Below are 22,903 nucleotides of genomic sequence, written 5' to 3' on the forward strand. Positions count from 1 at the left end.
TGCAAACCAAGATGATGAAAGGAAAGTAGACACAACTGCAAAAACAACAGACGAGCATTCCAAATCCAGCCTAGTAGCTTCTGACCTCCGACTTCCGAGAAAGAAAAGGTTCAATTCCCTCCATGAAACAAACATATGATAGGAAAGGTTTTCGTATTGGATTTTTCTTTTTGAGCAAAAAAACCCAGCTTTTCTGATCAGACATCACAACCCATTTTTGCAAGTATAAGAACAAGGCAGCAAAAATTCAGAAAACATCAAGGATGAGTTTAGAAAGAAAAACAAAAAAAAGTTACTCTGATTCTGTTTCTGAACTCTCAAGGGAGTTGAGGGCCGTGAAACGGTCTAGAGGGTCTGGACCGTGGACCCGTAGCTCGGCATCAGGACCGGTGGGTGGGACCACCATTCAGTCCGGTCTAGACCGAATTATCTATAGATAATGGAAATTCGATATTGAAAAACATACAACAGCCATCAGAGTGACGCAGCGGAAGCGTGGTGGGCCCATAACCCACAGGTCCCAGGATCGAAACCTGTACAGAAATCAGACTTTTCTCTTCTTCCTCCAAATAGTAATCCACTTTCTGCAAATCCCCTTGAATTAGAATCATCTTTTCAAATTCCTTGTCCCCGAGTTTCATGGTTAAGGGTGTTGGTGTATTTTCAAGTACTACGAGCGAGATTAATTATTGGCACAAGTTTATAAAATTTAAACCAATTAACCGCAGTTTTTCTTTTTGTCCGGGAGGGAAAAAGAAGAGAATCATGAATTTACTGCTGAAAAAAAGAGAGAAACAATTTTAAGTTGAAAGAAATTTCTCTCACGGAATATCACAAAATTCATTATCAACTTTCCCTCTTAATTATTTTCTGTCAAACCAAACAGTGTATATGCTACTACTTCAGGTGGCATCACATTAGAGAACTGCAAAACGTTTCACCACCACATGGAAGGGACAATGGAAGTTCAAACAATGTAATAATACTATTAGATGGTCATTCCTTCTGTAGAGTTCATCCAATAAGTCCCATCAAAGGACTTCATTCCTTTGATACTTGATTCCTATCCCGTGCGAGGACATAAGTCCTGAACTTTATATTATAAACTAGCAGGGGCACGGGAAAATCTGAAAGATTTAATAATTTTATTTTTCATTTAATGTTAATTTGTAAAAAATAATTATTTTTAATTGAATATAAACATTTTTTTAATAAATTTAGTTTTATTAATATTTTTTATTCTTTTTAAATGAAATTTTGATCAACTTTAAATAAATAAAAATAGTTATAAAAGCTAACATTTTTATGGACTACACTAGGTTGAAACACTAGGCTGAAAATAGTCCAAGTGTGTGCAAAAAATAGTCCAAGTATAGGCTGAAACACTATACTGGTCATTCCAATCCAGTATGTGCAAAAAATAGTCCAAGTGTGGACTACACTAGGTTGAAACACACAACAATACTGTTGTCATGCAAACCACACTTTCACACCTATCGGCCGTGTCCGACAGCGTCAGAAGGCAAATGGGCTCGGGCTTTGGATAGCTAGGTGACCGACGCCCCTACCACAAGTACTACGCAGACCATTGGGTCATTCCATTCCGGTACGTGCATCGACACTAGGATGAAACACAAATCGGTACTGGTATCACCCAAACCACACTACGACACCTATCGACTGTGTCCGCGCGTGTTCGAAGACAAATGGGGATGATCTTTAGATGGTTGGGTGGTTGAGGCCCCCAACACAAGAACTACGCTGGCAATTGGATCATTCCACTCCGGTATGTGTTAAAAATAATCCACCAAGTGTGGACTACACTAGGCTGAAGCACACAACAATACTGCTGCCATGCAAACCACAATTCCACACCTATTGGCCATGTCCGCTCATATACAAAGGCATAAGGGCCCCAGCCTTCGGGCACAAGCACTATGCTGATCATTGGGTCATTCCATTCCGGTATGTGCATCCACACTAGGCTGAAACACACAACAATACTACTATAATGCAAACCACACTTCCACACCAATCAACCGCATCCGACCGCGTCCGAAAGCAAATGCGCCCAGGTGCCCAAGGTCCCCGACACAAGCACTACGCTGACCATTGGGCCATTCCATTCTGGTATGTGCAAGAAATAATCCACCAAGTGTGGACTACACTAGGCTGAAACACACAACAATATTGATGTCATGCAAACCACACTTCGACACCTATCGGCCGCGTCCGACAGCATCCTAAGGCAAATGGGCCCGGATTACGGATGGCCGGGAGGTCGACGCTCCCGACACAAGCACTGCACTGACCATTGGGTCATTACATTCCGATATGTTAATCCACACTACGCTGAAACACACAACAATACTGCTATAATGCAAACCACACTTCCACACCTATTGGCCGCGTCCGCCCGGGTCTGAAGGCTAATGGGCCCGAGATTCAGATGGCTGGGTGGCCGACGCCCCCAACACTACGCTAACCATTGGGTCATTCCATTCCGGTTTCTACATCCACACTAGGCTGAAACATACAACAATACTACTGCCATGTAAACCACACTTCGACACCAATAAGCTGCGTTCGCTCGCGTTCGAAGGAAAATGGGCCTAGGATTCGGATGGCCGGGTGGCCGATGCCCCCAACACAAGCACTGCACTGACCATTGGGTCATTCCATTCCGTTATGTGCAAAAAATAGTCCACCAAGTGTGGACTACACTAGGATGAAACACACAACAATACTGATGTCTTGCAAACCACACTTCTACACCTATCAACCGCATCTGAAAGCAAATGGGCCTAGCCTTTAGATGGTCGGGTGACCGAGACCCCTAACACAGGCACTATGCTGACTATTGGGTCATTTCATTCCGGTATGTGCATCCACACTAGGCTGAAACACACAACAATATTGTTGTAATGCAAACAACACTTCCACATCTATCGGCCATGTTCACCTGCGTCCGAAGGCAAATGGGCCCGGGCTTTGGATGGTCGGGTGCCCGAGGCCCCTGACACAAGCACTACGCTGACCATTGTGTCACTCTATTCCAGTATGCGCAAAAAATAATCCACCAAGTGTGGACTACACTAGGCTGAAATACAAAACAATACTGTTGTAATGCAAACCACACTTTCACACCTATCGGCCGCGTCCACCCGCGTCCGAAGACAAATGGACCCAGGCTTTGGATGGTTGGGTGCCCGAGGCCCCCGAAACAAGCAGTACGCTGACCATTGGGTTCTTCCAATCCCGTATGTGCATCCACACTAGGATGAAGAACAAATCGGTACTGGTATCACGCAAACCACATTTTGACAACTATCGGCCGCATTCGATCACGTCCGAAGGCAAATGGGCCCGGGCTTCGAATGGCCAGGTGCCTAAGGCCTCCAACACAAGCACAATGCTGACCATTGGGTCATTCCATTCCGGTATGTGCAAAAAATAGTCCACCAAGTGTGGATTACAATAGGCTGAAACACACAACAATACTGATGTCATGCAAATCACACTACGACACCTATCGGCCGCGTCCAGTAGCGTCCTAAGACAAATGGGCCCGGGCTTCGGATGGCCGACGCCCCTGATACACGCACTGTGCTGACCATTGGGTCATTCCATTTTGATATGTTAATCCAGACTAGGCTAAAACACACAACAATACTGCTATAATGCAAACCACACTTCCACACCTATCGGTTGCGTTCGCCCGGATCTGAATGCTAATGAGATCGGGCTTCGGATGGCCGGGTGATCGACGCCCCCGACTCAAGCACTACACTGACTATTGGGTCATTCCATTCCGGTATGTGCTCCCACACTAAGTTGAAACACACAACAACACTACTGCCATTTAAACCACACTTCGACACCTATCAGCTACATCGGCCCATGTCTGAAGGCAAATGGGCCCGGGATTCAGATGGTTGGGTGCCCAAGGCCCCCAACACAAGCACTACGCTGACTATTGGGTCATTCTATTCCAGTATGTGCAAAAAATAGTCCACCAAGTGTGGACTACACTAAGCTGAAACACACAACAATACTGTTGTCATGCAAACCACACTTCCACACCTATCGGTCGCGTCCGACAACGTCCGAAGGCAAATAGGCCCAGGATTCAAATGGTTGGGTGTCCGAGGCCCCCGACACAAGCACTACGCTGACCATTGCATCATTCCATTCCGATATGTGCAAAAAATAGTCCACCAAGTGTGGACTACACTAGACTGAAACACACAGCAATACTGATGTCACGCAAACCACACTTCGACACCTATCGGCCTTGTCCGATAGCGTCCGAAGGAAAATGGGCCCGGGCTTCGGATGGTCGGGTGCCTGAGGCCTCCGGCACAAGCACAACACTGACCATTGAGTCATTCCATTCCGGTATGTGCATCCACACTAGGCTAAAACACACAACAAACTGCTGCCATGCAAACCACAATTCCACACCTATTGACTGCGTCCGCCCGTGTTTGAAGGCAAATGGGGCCGGGTGGCCGACGCCCCCGACACAAGCACTACACTGACAATTGGGTCATTCCACTCTGGTATGTGCAAAAAATAATCCACCAAGTGTGGACTATACTAGGCTGAAAAAACACAACAATACTGCTGCCAGAAAAGCCACAATTCCACACCTATCGACCACGTGTGCTCGCATCCAAAGGCAAATGGGCCCGGCCTTTGGATGGTCAAGTGCCCGACGTCCTTGACACAAGCACTACGCAGCCCATTGGGTCATTCCATTCTGGTATGTGAAAAAAATAGTCCACCAAGTGTGGACTACACAAAACTAAAACACACAACAATACTGATGTCATGCAAACCACACTTCAACACCTATCGGCCGCATCCGACAGCGTCCTAAGGCAAATGGGCCTAGGCTTCGGATGGCTAGGTGGCCGACACTCCTAACACAAGCACTGCAGTGACCATTGGGTCATTCCATTCCAGTATGTGTAGAAAATAGTCCTCCAAGTGTGGACTACACTAGGCTGAAACACATAACAATACTAATGTCATGCAAACCAAACTTTCACACCTATCGACCGCATACGAAAGCAAATGGGCCCGGGTTTCAGATGGCCAGTTGCTCGAGGCCCTCGGCACAGGCACTATGCTGACTATTGGGTCGTTCCATTCCGGTATTTGCATCCTCACTAGGCTGAAATACACAACAATACTGTTGTAATGCAAAGCACACTTGTACATCTATCGGCCACGTCCGCCCGCGTCCGAAGGAAAATGGGCCCGGGCTTTGGATGGCCGGGTGCCTGAGGCCCCCGACACAATCACTACATTGACCATTGGGTCATTCCAATCCAGTATGTGCAAAAAATAATCCACCAAATGTGGACTACAGTAGGCTGAAATACACAATACTGTTGTAATGCAAACCACACTTCAACACCTATCGACTGCATCCGAAGGCAAATGGCCCCGGGCTTCAGATGGCTGGGTGACCGAGGCCCCCGACACAGGCACTACGCTGACTATTGGGTCATTCCATTCTAGTATGTGCATCCATAGTAGACTGAAACACACAACAATACTATTGTAATGCAAACCACATTTCCACATCTATCGGCCACGTCTGCCCGCGTCTGAAGGCAAATGCGCCTGGGCTTTGGATGGCCTGGTGCCCGAGGCCCCAGACACAAGCACTACTTTGACCGTTGTGTCATTCCATTCCGGTGTGTGCAAAAAATAATCCACCACGTGTGGACTACATTAGGCTGAAACACACAACAACACTATTGTAATGCAAACCACACTTCCACACCTATCGGTCACATCCGCCCGGGTCCGAAGACAAATGGGCACTGGCTTTGGATGGTCGGGTGCCCGAGGCCCTCGAAACAAGCAGTATGCTGACCATTAGGTCATTCCAATCTGGTATGTGCATCCACACTAGGATGAAACACAAATCGGTACTGATATCACGCAAACCACATTTTGACAACTATTGGCCGCATCCGAAGTCAAATGAGCCCGAGCTTCGGATGGCCGGGTGCCCGAGGCCCCCGATACAAACACTACGCTGACCATTGGGTCATTCTGTTCTGTTATGTGCAAAAAATTAGTCCACCAAGTGTGGACTACACTAGGCCGAAACACACAACAATACCGATGTCATGCAAACCACACTTTGACACCTATCGGCCGTGTCCGATAGCATCTTAAGGCAAATGGGCCTGGGCTTCGGATGGTCGGGTGGCCGATGCCCCTGACACAAGCACTGCACTGACCATTTGGTCTTTCCATTCTGATATGTTAATCCACACTAGGCCAAAACACACAACAATAATGCTACAATTCAAACCACACTTCCACACCTATTGGTTGCGTCTGCCCGGGTCTAAAGGCTAATGGGCCTGGGCTTCAGATGGTCAAGTGGCCGATGCCTCCAACACAAGCACTACGCTGGCCATTGGGTCATTCAATTCTAGTATGTGCATCCACATTAGGCTGAAACAAACAACAATACTACTGCTATGCAAACCACACTTTGATGCCTATCAACCGCGTCCGCCTGCGTCCGACGGAAAATGGGCGCGGTATTCGAATGGTCGGGTGCCCGAGGCCCCCTGACACAAGCGCTACGCTGACCATTGTGTCCTTCCATTTCGGTATGTGCACAAATTATTCCCCAAGTGTGGACTACACTAGGCTGAAACACACAACAATACAGTTGTCATGCAAACCACACTTCCACACCTATCGGCCGTGTCCGAAGGCAAATTGACCCAGGATTCAGATGGCTATGTGCCCGAGGCACCCTACACAAGCACTTCATTGACCATTGGGTCATTCTATTCCAGTATGTGCAAAAAATAATCCACCAAGTGTGGATTACACTAGGTTGAAACACACAACAATACTGTTGTAATGCAAACCATATTCCATACCTATCGGTTGCATCCACCCACGTCCGAAGGCAAATGGGCTCGGGCTTTGGATGGTCGGGTGCCCGAGACCCCTGAAACAAGCAGTACGCTGACCATTGGGTCACTCTAATCCGGTATGTGCATCCACACTAGGATGAAACACAAATCGGTACTGGTTTCATGCAAACCACACTTCGACAACTATTGGTCACATCTGAACGCGTCCAAAGTCAAATGGGCCCGGGCTTCAGATGACCGTGTGTCCGACACCCCCAATACAAGCATTGCGCTAACCATTGGGTCATTCCATTCTGGTATGTTAATCCACACTAGGCTAAAACACACAAGAATATTGATATAATTCAAACTACACTTCTACACCTATCGGCCGCGTCCGCCTGAGTCTGAAGGCTAATGGGCCCGAGCTTCGGATGACCAGGTGGCCGACGCCCCCAACCCAAGCACTACGCTGACCATTGGGTAATTCCATTCCGGTATGTGTATCCACACTAGGCTGAAACACACAACAATACTACTGCCATTCAAATCACGTTTTGACACCTATCAGCCGTGTCCAACGGAAAATGGGCCTGGGATTCGGATGGCCGGGTACCCGAGGCCCCCGATACAAGCGCTACGCTAACCATTGGGTCCTTCCATTCCGACATGTGCAAAAAATATTCCCCCAAGTGTGGACTACACTAGGCTGAAACACACAAAAATACTATTGTGATGTAAACCATACTTCCACACCTATCGGCCGTGTCTGACCGTGTCTGAAGGCAAATTGGCCCAAGATTTAGATGGTCGGGTGCCCGAGGCCCCCAACACAAGCACTACATTGACCATTGGGTCATTCTATTCCGGTATGTGCAAAAAATAATCCACCAAGTGTGGACTACACTAGGTTGAAACACACAACGATACTGTTGTAATGCAAACCGCACTTCCACACCTATTGACCTCGTTCACCCACGTCCGAAGGCAAAAGGGCCCGAGCTTTGGATGGTCGGGTGCCCGAGGTCCCCAAAACAAGTAATACTCTAACCATTAGGTCCTTCTAATCCGATATGTGCATCCACACTAGGATGAAACACAAATCGGTATTGATATAACGCAAACCACATTTCGACAACTATCGGTTACATCCAACCGCGTATGAAGACAAATGGGCCCGGGCTTCAGATGGCCATGTGGCCGACGCCCCCGATACAAGCACTGCACTGACCATTGGGTCATTCCATTCCGGTATGTTAATCCACACTAGGCTAAAACACACAACATTACTTCTATAATTCAAACCACACTTCCACACCTATCGACCGCGTTCGCCCGGGTCTAAAGGCTAATGAGCCTGGGCTTCGGAAGACCGGGTGCCCGACGCCCCTGACACAAGCACTACGCTAACCATTGGGTCATTCCATTCTGGTATGTGCATCCACACTAGGTTGAAACACAAAACAATACTGCTGCAATGCAAACTGCACTTCGACACCTATCAACCGCGTCCGCCCACATCCAACTGAAAATGGGCCCGGTATTCAGATGGTCGGGTGCCCGAGGCCCCCGACACAAGCACTACGCTGACCATTGAGTCCTTCCATTCCGGTATGTGCAAAAATTAGTCCACCAAGTTTGGACTATACTAGACTGAAACAGACAACAATATTGTTGTCATGCAAATCACACTTTCACACCTATCGGTCGCGTCTGACCATGTCCGAAGGCAAATAGGCCCAGGATTCAGATGGCTGGGTGCCCGAGGCCCCCAACACAAGCACTATGTTGACCATTGGGTCATTTCATTCCGGTATGTGCAAAAAGAAGTGCACCAAGTGTGGATTACACTAGGATGAAACACACAACAATATTGATGTCACGCAAACCATAATTCGATACCTATTGGCCACGTCCGACCGCGTCCGAAGGCAAATGGGCCTAGGCTTCAGATGGCCGGGTGGACGATGCCCCCGACACAAGCACTGTGCTGACCATTGGGTCATTCCATTCCAGTATGTGCATCCACACTATGCTGAAACACACAACAAACTACTGCCATGCAAACCACAATTCCACACCTATCGATCGTGTTCGCCCGCGTCCGAAGGCAAATGGGCCCGGGTGGCCGACACCCCGACACAAGCACTATGCTGACCATTGGGTCATTCCATTTCGGTACGTGTATCGACACTAGGATGAATCACAAATCGGTACTGGTATCACCCAAAGCACAATTCGACACCTATCGGCCGCGTCCACGCGCGCCTGAAGATAAATGGGCCCGGGCTTCAGATGCCCGGATGCCCAAGGCCCCGACACAAGAACTACGCTGACCATTGGGTCATTCTGTTCTAGTATGTGCAAAAAATAATCCACCAAGTGTGGACTACACTAGGCTGAAACACAAACAATACTGCTACCATGCAAACCATAATTCCACACCTATCGGCTGCATCCACTCGTGTCCAAAGGCAAATGGGCTCGACCTTCAGATGGTTGGGTGCCTGAGGCCCCCGGCACAAGCACTACGCTAATCATTGGGTCATTCCATTCCGTTATGTGCATCCACACTAGGTTGAAACACAAAACAATACTGCTATAATGAAACCACACTTCCACACCTATCGGTCGCATCTGCTCGGGTCTGAAGGCTAACGGGCCCGGGCTTTGGATGGCCGGGTGTGCAATGCCTCCGAAACAAGCACTACATTGACAATTGGGTCATTCCATTCCGGTATGTGCATCCACACTAGGATGAAACACAAATCGGTATTGGTATCACGCGAACCACATTTCAACACCTATCGGGTGCGTCCACGCACGTTCGAAGATAAATGGGCCCGAGCTTTGGATTGCTTGGTGCCTGATGCCCCCGACACAAGCACTATACTGACCATTGGCTCATTCTATCTCAGTATGTGCATCCACACTAGGCTGAAACACACAACGGTACTGATCCCATGCAAACCACACCTCCATACTTGATGGCCGCGTTGGCCCGTATCCAAAGGCAAATGGGCCCGGGGTTCGGGTGGTCCGATCCCTGAGGACCCCCGACACATGCTCTATAATGACCATTGGCTGATTCCATCTCGATGTGTGCACAAAATAATCCACCAAATGAGCACTACACTAGGTCGAAACATATAAGGTACTGATCCCTTGCAAACCACCCATCCACACCTATCGGTCGCGTCCATCCATGTCCGAAGGAAAATGGACCCGGGCTTCAAATGGCCAGGTACCCGAGGCCCCTGACACAAACACTATAATGACCACTGGGTCATTTCATCTCGTTAAGTGCACAAAATAATCCACCCAATGTGGACTACACTAAGCTTAAAAACACAACAATACTAAACCACACATCCACACCTATCGTACGCATCCACCTGCATCCAAAGCCAAATGGGCCCAGAGTTCGGGTGGCCCGGTCCCTGAGGCCCCCGGCACGTGCACTATAATGAACATTGGGTCAATCCATCTCGGTATGTGCATTAAATAATCCACCAAACACTAATTTTGATTTCGTTGTTGTTGACTTGTTATTAAGTCCTACATATGGATGTATGTATTTAGGAAGATAAATCATTTATGGTGGAAGTGGATAAACGCATTAACATGACAAATAAAGACTAATCAGATAAAAATATGGTAAATGTCAGACATGGGAGATTTATGAAAGAAAGTACTTTTACAAAAACAAGTTTACGTAAACAGATTACAGGCAAAATATTTGATCCAACATAAACATATGGTCATTTAGACACAGTCCGATCTCATTAATGGTGACCACTTCCATCATTTCGTGTACCAATATTCTGCAAGCGTATTGTAAAAACTCACGTCTCAATGCTAGATATGCTGTCCTCACGTCCTCTAGTTCGGCCTCCCGTTCAAGGCAAATACGTTGGTACTCCGACGGTGTGATCATAGATATTGGATGGCAACTCAGGCAGCCATTTCAATGGATGCATCGGGAGCATCGGTTGTGTCCCCATAGAAGCTTCTCACATCACCTCACTGAATCACAGTAACCACTGCGTAAAATTTGTTGCCCAAAGTATTTATGGTAAATCTTGGAGGTGGGAGGTGGCAAGCAGCCACAGTTCGCCTCAGGATATCAAGTAATGATACTTGGACCTCATAGGGTTCCTCCATTCAAAACTACAAAACAAAACAATATAAAAAAATTCTAAGAACATGTAAAAAGTGAGAGAAAATTGATACCTAACAAAAATGATATTAGTTTCATTAATAACTTAGAAAACAGGGGAAAAAATTCTTGCTGTTGCTCAGTTGCATAGAATAATAAAGATGACAAAAGAGAGAAAATGGAAAGAATGACAGCGAAGGAAGAAACAAAGAGAGTTAGAATCTTACATTGTGTGAACAAAACTCAACCCGAAAAATAGGGCCCGGTTGAAGGTTGGGTTAGTGTTGGGTGTTCATACTTCATAATGCTAAACCAATATATATATATATATATATATATATATATATATATCCAGTCAGGTTGGGTTAAACATAAACAGTTACAGACAGTTGATGCTTTGAACAATCTGAGCCAAGAGGACAACGATAAAGTATGGTTACAACTATGGTATACTATACTATAATGTCTTCGTGCCATGCATGATCTGTTGCACTTGTATGAAGATGATAATGTTTATTTTTACACAATGAATTTATAAATTTTGTAGGTCATGGGTAGGGTTAGGGTTTCACAATTCAAACCCAACCCAACTTGTAATGGGTAGACTCCCCGCCATTGATAGAGATCCCATTCTGGGCCTACTATTTATCAGAGGGTTCCTCTTCCTCAGTGTGAAGAACAGTGTTCAATTGCTTGTTGGCTTAGAAGAAAATTTGATATTTAGCTGTTCAATATCTTGAGCTAGTGAATAATAAGTTCAAATATGGACTACTCAGTTATAGGTAATAAAAGCCCACTTGTACACATTTAAGTTTTTATTTTCCAGACTCAACGTCAAGGAGCCGGAGCTGTTTCAAAGAATTACACTAAGCTGATGAAAATATAATCTAGCAAAAACACTAGAGGAAAAACAAAAAAAAAAAAACAAAAGAGGAACAAGAAAAGAGAAAAAGAACAAAAAGGCAATGAAAAATTCCCGTGTCGATGACAAAATAGACTACAACATGCAATCTGTGAAAACAACCACAAACTTGACCACCTCAGAGAGCCATGGAAGCTTTAACGAGTAAGCATTAAGATAAGCCACCGACACTTTCAGACCAAGTAAGCAAGCTGTGGAATTGCTAATGTAAAAGCTAATCCATAAAGACTGCTCCAATTCTATACTATAAAATACAACATGGTGATTTGGCACTCACTGGTAGGTCGTGACATTGGAGGGCCTCTGGGATGTCCTTGATTACCCCTCCCTCTTCCCCTTCCCACAGCAGTTTGGGGAGGTGGAGCAAGTCTAGGTGTAATCTGTTCACTCTTGGCAGAAACGAATATGGAGCTAAGATCTGTAGCTTTTGTTTCAGTATTTGAACCTATCAAAGAACTCCCTTGATTAGATTTCAAGAATCCAATGGAGTTTTGGAGGTTGAGCCCCCCACTATACAGACTGTTGATATTTGACATGTTACTCCCCTGGTTGTCTTGGAAGCTCGTTGGAACTATGCATGTTGAGAGTGTTGAAACCACTACTGTTCTGATTACTGGCATTTACAGAGGTCCCCTGTTTTGATACTCCAATGGGCTTGCTATTGGCTCCAATGCTGTTCTGACCAACTGTGTTCAACTTATTGGCAGAAGACCCCAAACCACCTACCGAGTTACTAGGGCGTGGGGACCAATCAGCAAAAGGATCTATATCATCAAAATTAGTGGTGGATGCACCCGAGTTCTGTTTCTATTTCTCACTGTCACCTAATTGAGGGGCTAGATCGGAAAATGGGCGAGGAGGCCATTTTATATCAACTGCAGGGCATGACAGAGCAGTTTGCTGGGTAGATGCTGATGTCATCAACTGCCCTGCTGTAGTAGTAACTGTTGTTGGCTGTGAAACTGGCACCATTGGTGTGGATGATACACTAGCTGTGGAAGGCTGGAGGGGATTTGTAGGTCCCTTTGTTATGGGACCCCAATCATCATCCCATGCTGAGCCACTCTTTTTTGAAGAGAGGGTACCACTTGGTTTACTTAGTGGTTGAGGCTGAAACCCATTGGCTGCAGGTGTTATCTTTACTTCTGGAGTGCCAGCATCAGTTACAGTTACACCTCGTTTTTCTTCTATTTTCCTGCAATTGGAAAAGCATACAACCAGCTCAACAACCTTGGCTACAGAGATGTATAGAAAATGTCAAGGATGAAGTAACATAATTATACCTGAGTATATCTTTAACAAAAAGCATGTATTTAGCAAATTGTTGGACATTCAATTGCTGGGCAATGATTAATGGCATAAGAAGTGGAAGAACATGCTCTGCAACAAATTCCACGCCATACTGAACAAATAGTAAAATAATAAGCTGTTATTCTACAATAACCATGCATCTTTACTTCATACTTAAGCCATGACAAAGCTATGTCAAACAAGTATTTAAAATACCAAGAACAATTTTATGCTTCACAAATAGATTTAGCAAATAAGAAAACAATACCTGCTTGAGAATTGAATTTGAAACCCCCAAGGTACACATGAGTGTTGGGGCTGAATGATCAACAGCCGTACAACGTTGAATCGTTTGTAAGATATCTAAAATAGCATGTTTATCAAGAATTTGGATCATATCACCAAGGCATAGCAAAGCATTCACTCTCACCTGCCAATGGAGGCATCTCGATGGTTCAGATATTTAATTTTTCTGCCTATGTGTATCAGTATGCAGAAATATATCCACAAAGCAGTTGGCAATTAGTAAATAACAATATTGTATATGCTAACCAATAAATATTTTCATTGCAAACCAGACTAGCAGAATAAAGATCAATCCATTGCTGGCATTTTTCGTAGATTGGGGACTTCTCCATGCAAAGCTATGTATTTGTTCAACTGGACAGATGAAAAAAGATTTCTATGTATCTTCCTAGCGTTTCCCATGTCATTTTAAAAGTGTTGATGGTTCAGGAGTTAGATCTCAATTGATTTTACAACCAACTTGCTGTCCATAGAGTTTGATCTCCACTCTTAACATTTTACAGAGCAATGATTGCAATAAATGAGGGATAATTTGGGCACATTACCATTGAAAAAGACACATGGCTCCCTGTTTATTTATCTATTTACTTGTTTATTTGTTTATTTTGAAGGATAACATTTGATACATAGGAGTGCTTTTGTCTTCGTCAAGATGTATTTTGGACTGGTTATTAGGGGTGTTCCCCTCATGATGGGATATGCTCAAATCACTCCCCTAATATATAGTGTTGAGGTTCAACAATATCCCATTGCTTTGCTCTGGACTACAATAACAGAACCATATTTCAAGGTGATGCATGAAGCAAAAAAAAAAAATCAAAGTGATGCACTTTTTGAAGTTGTCTGATGATAGTGATCCAAACAAGGTTGAAGTTGTTTAATTCAGGCATGGAACCTGAAGCAGAAAATAGGAGTTTGCATGTGAGAGAAAGGGGGGAAAAGGAAAAGATAGAATATGATGGAACTGTTGATAATAACATAAATGTAAATGGCCCATTTAGGCCCATTAAACTAGTGTATAACCGGGGACCTCGCAAGATGGCCCATTATGGCTAAAGAGGGGTAACCAACATCTATAAATAGTCCATGAAACAATGAGAAAGGCATCAAGCCATTTCAGAGTCTCTCTCTCTCTTTCTCTCTCTCTCTCTCCCTCTCTCTCTATTTTCTGATTTCAGGAGGCAGAGTCTCCCTCGAAGAAGACTCCTGTGGTGATCAGTTGTATGCTAAAAGGTCGAAATGTGATTTTGGACAGTCGCAAATTCACTATTTGGGACACATTGTCACAGCCGGCACAATCAGAGCTGATCCAGACAAGATAAATTGTATGTTGCAGTGGCCCAACCCCACAACTGTCAAGGATCTTAGGGGACTTTTGGGTCTTACTGGGTATTACAGGCGGTTCATTAAGGGGTATGGCACTATGACGGCCCCACTAACAAACTTGCTCAAGAAGAATGCCTTCCAGTGGTCGGAAGAAGCAGAGAATGCCTTCACGACACTGAAGATGGCCCTTACAACCCCCCCCCCCCCATCTTGTCCCTGCCAGATTTTTCAAAACCGTTTGTAGTAGAATGAGATGCATCAGGAAAGGGCGTAGGGGCCGTTACAAGACAAAAAGCCCATTGCCTATTTCAGCAAGGTTCTCTCACCACTGGCCCATGGGAAATCCACGTATGAAAAGGAGTAAATGGCGGTTGTGTTGGCTGTGCAAAAATGGAGGGGGTACTTGCTGGGTCGAGCTTTCACCATTCGCTCCGACCAAAGAAGCTTACGATATCTAATAGAACAACCGGTTCTGAATGAGATACAACTGAAGTGGCTATATAAGTTGCTAGGCTTTGACTTCACAATAGAGTACAAAACAGGTCCGTCCAATCTGGTTGCGGATGCTTTGTCAAGGCAACATGAGTGCTGTCAGATGGTAGCTTCTAGGCTCACTTATCCATTTATGAGTCAGCTGAGGGAGGAAGCCCCTAATGATGCTAGTCTCACTGAGATCAGATGTACAAGGGCAGAATGGTGCTGCCAGGTAACTCAACCCACATTCTGGCCCTCTTAGAGCTTTTTCACACTTCTCAGTGGGTGGCCATTCTGGCATCCTACGAACATATCGTAGGATATCCTCTCATTTTTATTGGGTGGGGATGAAGAGACAGATTCGGGAGTATGTTGCCATGTGTGCAATATGTCAGCGGCAAAAATATGACAATCAGTCCCCGGCTGGGCTGTTACAGCCTATACTGCTCCCGGAACAAGTTTGGGATGAGGTAACTATGGATTTCATTACTGGTCTACCTCCTTCCAGCGGAAAGACAGTCATTGTTGTTTTTGTGGATCGGCTGTCTAAGTATGCGCATTTTGCACCACTATCCCATCCATACACTGCAGCACAAGTGGCCAAAATTTTTGTCCAGGAGGTCTCCCGTTTTCATGGCACACCCAAGGCAATTATCTCTGATCGGGACTCAGCTTTCATGAGCCGTTTCTGGGGTGAATACTTCCGGGTGCAAGGAACGAAACTCCATCATTCCACCAGCTATCATCCACAGTCCGATGGACAGACAGAGGTGGTGAATCGTTCCCTTGAGACCTACCTTCGGTGCTTTACTAGTGATTACCCCAGGAAGTGGGCCAAGTGGCTGTCGTGAGCGGAATACTGGTAATAACACCTCTTTTCATGTTTCAATTGGCATCTCACCTTTTCATGCTCTGTATGGAAGGGAACCACCCTACCTACTACCCTATGAGAAGGGATCCACAGCTTTGGCTGAAGTACATGCACATCTAACAGACAGAGATGCAGTCCTTAAGGACTTAAAGGCCAACTTGCTAAAGGCACAACAACAAATGAAGGCCTACTATGATAAGAAACATCGAGATGTTCAGTTCGAGGTAGGAGACTGGGTTTATTTGAAGCTAAGGCCCTACAGGCAGAGTAGCTTGGCTAAAAGGTCCTCTCAAAAATTGGCTCCCAGATTTTATGGTCCATTCCGTATCGTAACCAGGGTGGGAAAGGTGGCTTATAAGTTAGACCTCCCTAGCTCTTCCAAGATGCACCCCACATTTCATGTATCCCTATTGAAGAAACACTTAGGGCCAGTCCCTTCGGTTTCAGCTTGCTTACCAGAATTTTCTGAGGAGGGGGTTCTACAGACACAGACAGATCATATTGCTGACTTCAGGTGGGTACGAGATGGCAATAAGTCAGTTCAGCAAGCCTTGGTGGTATGGAAACACCTCCCACCGGAAGACGCCACATGGGAAGACTACTGTCAGCTGCAGCAACGCTACCCCAGCATTAACCTTGAGGACAAGGTTGCTATAAAGGGGGGAGGATTTGATGGAACTGTTGATAATAACAGAAATGTAAATGGCCCATTTAGGCCCATTAAACTAGTGTATAACCAGGGACCTCGCAAGATGGCCCATTATGGCTAAAGAGGGGTGACCAACATCTATAAATAGTCCATGAAACAATGAGAAAGGCATCGAGTCATTTCAGAGTCTCTCTCTCTCTCTCCCCCTCCCTCTCTCTCTATTTTCTGATTTCAGGAGGCAGAGTCTCCCTCGAAGAAGACTCCTGTGGTGAGCAGGCTCTCATCAGAATATGGGTAAACCAAAAAGCAAGTGACCAACGACAAATTGAAGGGGCTAGAAAGGACTAGGGGTAAAGCAAAAAGGATATGGGTAGTAGTAAGGAATGATTCAAGTGTGAAAAAATTTAACAATGGATATAGCATTAAAAAGAATGCAATAGCAAAACAGGATTCATGTAGCCAACACCACATAGTTGGGATAAGGCTTGGATGATGATGACGACCTTATATAGTGGCTCACTGTACATGACATCTCCTGTACATGTTTTGTTATAGAACTTAAATGAAACACATTATCTTTTTGCTCAAAAAACAAACTGAACATATAGTTGGGACAAGGCTTAGATGATGATGGATCTGAAAAATGTAGGAAATATCATATAATATACTTCTTATTTATTTCTTTCATTTGATGTACTCTAATAAATTCGTTGTTATTGATCAATAAAAAATCAAAAAAACTGGACTAGAAGTGGCAGAGAACAGAAATACTAATTATAATAAAAACCTACCTAAATTAATTAATTATATATATTTTGGATGTCCATTAACTTATATCCTTATCATACTAAACCAAATACAATTTTAAAACTAAATATATGAGTGACAGCATTCACAATTAATACAAACTAAATTGTCACCTTCTAAAACAACAACGAACATTTCCAATAATCCCCATTCACCTATGCATCATTACTGGGTATCACACACTTGATGACTGATACAAACTCCATAGAAAAGCATCATTAAAAGAAGAAAAAAAGAGAAGCAAGATAAATTCAAGGATATGGAATGTGAAGTCAAACCTACTAATCTATGACAAGTTATCCTTCACTTCTAGTTGGAAGTTAAAACTGAATGAGGAGATGAATGCAACACATGACACAGATGCATGAAACAAACATCCCAAACATACCGCAGCCACTGTCGTTTTAAGTGCCAAGCCATGAACACGAGGTAAAATTGCTTGCTTCACTAGCTGCCAAAAAGAAAAAGGAGCAGAAAAAATAAAGTTTATAAGGCTTCACATATTAAAATGTATCAACCATCAAATAAGCATCAACAACAAAGAACCCGAACTTGTCACTATTTTAAATTAGTTTCTAGAGTAGGGAAAAGAAACTTAAACCAACCCCCTTGTTATCTTACTCAAGAACACTAGTCAAGCTAAAGACATGACCCATTTTTAGATCTAGGTGGTAGTTCAGCACTTCAACCATTCTGGTAAATATTTGAGGGGGGGAGAGAGAGAGAGAGAGAAAGAGGAGATATATATAGAGAGAGAGAGAGAGAGTGATGACTTAACCAGTTGCCTGTGATTTAATTGCTTCTGGTGGTGGTGTGGACGACAAACACAAGCATGCTTTCTTTTCTTCTTCTCTTCCCCTGCTGCCAGCAGAAACAACATCCCCTATCTTGTTTCTTTGTTTGTCAAATCCCCCCTTCACAATTCTTTTTCCTGTTTCAATTTTTTATTTCTTTTCATCTGATATTTAATTACTAATTATATGGATTTGGTCAGACCTGACCCTTTGAATGGTTGAACTGAACAGTTCAACCGTTTCAACCAGCTGGGTCACAGCTCTTTGACTAAGTAAACATTTTTTTTCTATACAATGGATCTAATGACGGACTGAACTGCCTCAGACTCCAGATGATGGGTTGAATGGTCAGACAGCCAAGTCAATGACTTGTTGAATACCTTGTTACCAGCTAGAGGATTAGCTCCTGGCACAAGCTCAACAAAATAATCATTTCTCTCCTCAGTTTAGATTTTAGTTCAAAACCTTACTCCTTAGGGAACTCAAACCTTGATGCTCCATAATGAAAGCCTCTATTTCTTGTCGAATATTCTATTCCCTCCTTGGGTTGCTCCTAAAGCGTCCAAATATGTGGCCTCCACTCCTTCAGGGATCCTACCATATAGAGGACTCCAGTCACAACATTTGCTTTCTCCATACTCACTATGAATATCAAGCATAGATACCTTCATCTGTGATGGAAATACTCCAACGCATGTGTTACCTTCATGACATTTATAGAAATCTGAGGCAATATGGCACATTAGTTGTCAAGGCGTGACCTAGGTGACTAGGTGCCCTTGGCTGGGCACCTAACCCAAATGCCTTGCTTTATAGCAACTGGGTGCCTGTCTAAGCGACTAGGCACCTGCCTAGGCGACAAAAATGACAAGGCGGGTGCCTTATTATAATATCATCTATATTTCTACATCTTATTAACATGTGTGTTAATACCTTATATTATACACTGTATATATTGTTGAGAATTCTATTGTTATTTGTTTGTTTAGTTTATTTATTTTCTGTTAGTATGTTCAAAACACAGTCCTTTAGTTAAAAGTTGTTTAAATAGTTTTGCTTAAATTTGTTAGTAGCAGCCAACCTATCAAGGGTAGGGTATATGTGGCATTGCACTCATTTTAAGAGGAAAGAAGAGGCTCAAACAGGAAGGAATTCATTCACATCTCTCAATCTGGGGGCCGATTCCCTCGAAAGAACCCTGAGTTAGGCATATTCCTAACAGTCTGGTATTAGAGCTTGGATGCCAAATACCTGTGCTACATTCATGGAGGCAAGAGTTGATCAGGTAGAGGTTGAGCTCCACCAAGTCTCCGACGATGTGAGAGAAATAAAAGAAACCATGACAGTCATACTGTGCCGTCTCAAATAGGATATGCTAGAAAAACACAAAGGCGGCGATCAAGAAGGGGGCAGCCAAGGAAGCAAACAACGAGGGAGTTTGAGCATCGACAAGAACATCAAGTTACTCTTTCCAGTGTTCTCTAGAGGTGACCCAATTGCTTGGATTTGTCAGAATTGTTAGTAGTTAACAAGGGCAGTATTGACTTTTTCATGTTACTCTTTCTCTCTTATATCTGCTGTATTTTTCCTAAGGGTATTGTAGTCATTTCAGCCTTAATAGAATGTTAATACAACTTGGGTCGACAGTAAGGAGAATGGAACAGATTTCTCCTTTCTAGTCTTCCCTCTTTTCCTCTCATTTTCTTCTCTTTCTCTTCCCTTTCTCTTCTTATCTTCTATTCTTTTCTTCATATTTTCTTACTTTATTAAAGTTGGAACATGGTATCAGAGCCTTGAGGTCGACTGTACTATTCACGTCTCAACTTTTTGTACCCTAGGAAAAGAGAATATTCTCTATTCTTTGTTGGAAAGGAAAAGGACTTAAGAGGACTGATCGCCCACTTTGAAAAGAGGCTTTAATGCCTCAAGTTGCAGTGTTGTGTGAGTTGGTGGTGCTTTTCTAAAAGCCCTCTATTCGGCAGTTCAAAGAGGGCAGTTTTGTGATGTTTCAAGTTGTGAGGTAGGTGCTCCTCAATGTGTGGTGATTTTGTAGCGGTTTGTGTTGTGGTGACACCTTGTGGTAAATATGCAATCTTTCCCAAGTGTTTCTAAAGTAGAGGGCTGATGATTCTTGGTGTTTTTCCTAAAGAAAAAGGTGTGTTACAGTAGTTGCATACCAGCTGTTTGACAGTTTGCCTACGTGACAAATCAGTGATCTCAATTAACTACAGTAAAACTCAATGGTACTAATTATATCCCATGGGCCAAGTCAGTTGAGGTATCTCTCATTGCAAGAGGCAAGTTGAAGTACATCAAGGAGGGTCCATTGAAAAGTGAATTAGAAGGGTACAAGAGAATGCCCAAATTATGACATCACTTTTGGAATAGTATGGAAAATCACATTAGTGTAAACCTTATGTTTCTAGACACGGCCAAGGAGATTTGGGACCATGCCAAGCAATTGTACTTTGGACAAGACAATATCACAAGAATTACCAATTGTACCAAGACTATTTTTCTCTTCAACAAGGGGATAAAAGTGTAGAAGAATACTATGCTTCTTCTGTTGCAAAACAAGTTATATGCCAAAGAGTCCAAATGTGCTTTTGGACAATCAAGGGTTCATTATTTGGGACACGTAGTTGAAAATGGCACAATGATGGTTGACCCAAGAAAAAGTAGACTGTATACAACAATGGCCACAACTAACCACTGTTAAGGATCTATGAGCATTCCTAGGGTTGACAGGATTCTACCGCCAGTTTATTAAAGGTTATGGACAGATTGCAGCCCCACTAACAACCTTGCTCAAAAAGAACTCTTTCAGCTGGTCTGGCCAGGCCCATGATGCATTTAAAGCCCTCAAGTCAGTCGTTTCCTCACCGCCTGCTCTAACACTTCTGGATTTCAACAAAGCATTTGTAGTAGAATGTGATGCCTCAGGTCTTGGGGTGGAAGCAGCACTATGCAAGATGGACAACCTATTATGTATAATTCATTTCCGCTAATGCCACAAGCAATTAAACAGCCTAAGCTCCCAAAATTCTCCATGGATATGGAGTTGTAGACAGAACCATTACGTATAATTGATTTCCGTTGGGTTAAAAATGGCACCCATGTGATACCAGAAGCATTAGTGGTATGGACTCAACCAAGGATCAAGATTTCAATACGATACGCACCATATCAGGCATATCGTATTGTATCTTTGGGGTTCCGAGACACCTATTGACAGGTGTTTCGGGAACCCTCTTTTTTTAATAAAAAATATACATAAAACCTCCTCAAAAACCAATTTTTGAAAAAAAAATAATAAAAGTGCATGCTTTTAGTACCAATGCACCTCTTCCGATACACAGGGGCATATCGATACTTTGAACCTCGGACTCAACTACCGGAGGAGGATCCTACATGGGAGCCATACCTACACCTGCAAGTTTCCTCACATTGACCTTGAGGAGCTCACAGAGAACCCAGGCCATTATATGGGAATAGACAACCGGTGCATGAAGTATACAAGAGGACACATCGGCATATAAATAGGTCAAGTGGTTAGAAGGATGTAAGCCTTGTAATAGTCTCTCTCTCTCTCTCTCTCTCTCTCTCTCTTCTTCTTCTTCTCAGTCTAGAGCCGGCTCCCTTGAAAGAACCCTGAGGCAGATTCCTAACACTGGATCTGTTACAATCTGTGCAACTTCACCCACCTCAAGTGCGTCATCCTGATTCTTGTAGTTGGTTGTGGGAGAAAATAATGGTAGGTTCTCTGTAAAATCTTTCTATAGAAGTATGTGCCAAGATTGACAATTTCTCAGTGAACAGAATCTAGCATAGTGGGGTGCCATCCAAAATTGTTTTTCCTTGACTGCAGCTCTGGAAGAATGTTTAACTTGGGATAAATTACTGCATAGGAGAATGACATTGGACCAGCAGGGGTGTGTCTTTTTCAGAAGATTTGGAAACTTCCAATCATTTATTCTTTCACTGCCCAAATGCTGTCAAAATTTGGACTGTGCTTTTTGAATACATTTGGCTCAGCTGGCTGCTTTCAACAGTCTATTAAAGTTTTTTACAAAGCTTGCAGATTAAAGTGTTGATAGTAGGGACAAAACTGTATGGAGAATGCTTCCCCATGGCTGCTTTTTGGTCTATATGGGAGGAAAGGAACTTGTGTTTTTGAAAACATCTATGCTGATAGTGATGTGCTAAGGGCAGTCCAATGCACGAGGCTCCCACCAATGCAGGATCTAGGGAGGGACAGATGTACGTAACCTTACCCCTGCACATACACAGAGGCTGTTTCTAAGCTGATAGTGGTGTGCTCCTGAACAGAATTAAAGGCAGGCTTTGTTCATAGTAAGCTGCTCATAAGGATTTCAGGGGGTTGCTATAGATATTCTTCTTTCTCG

At 43.9% G+C, this 22,903-nt stretch overlaps 1 pseudogene across 1 annotated transcript; it reads right to left on the reverse strand.

Annotated features, from left to right (window-relative positions):
- Window positions 1-10,546: 10,546 nt before the first annotated feature.
- LOC104587621 (SCY1-like protein 2 B) lies at window positions 10,547-22,811 on the reverse strand (annotated as a pseudogene). The gene is made up of 6 exons (XR_016084185.1): window positions 18,482-22,811; window positions 18,092-18,154; window positions 13,539-13,700; window positions 13,264-13,382; window positions 12,258-13,175; window positions 10,547-11,069 (listed from the first exon to the last, which is right to left on the reverse strand). The product of XR_016084185.1 is annotated as an SCY1-like protein 2 B (transcript).
- Window positions 22,812-22,903: the final 92 nt, after the last annotated feature.

This window comes from Nelumbo nucifera, chromosome 3 (assembly GCF_055504915.1).
Source record: "Nelumbo nucifera cultivar China Antique chromosome 3, China Antique-T2T, whole genome shotgun sequence".
NCBI classification, from domain to species: domain Eukaryota; kingdom Viridiplantae; phylum Streptophyta; class Magnoliopsida; order Proteales; family Nelumbonaceae; genus Nelumbo; species Nelumbo nucifera.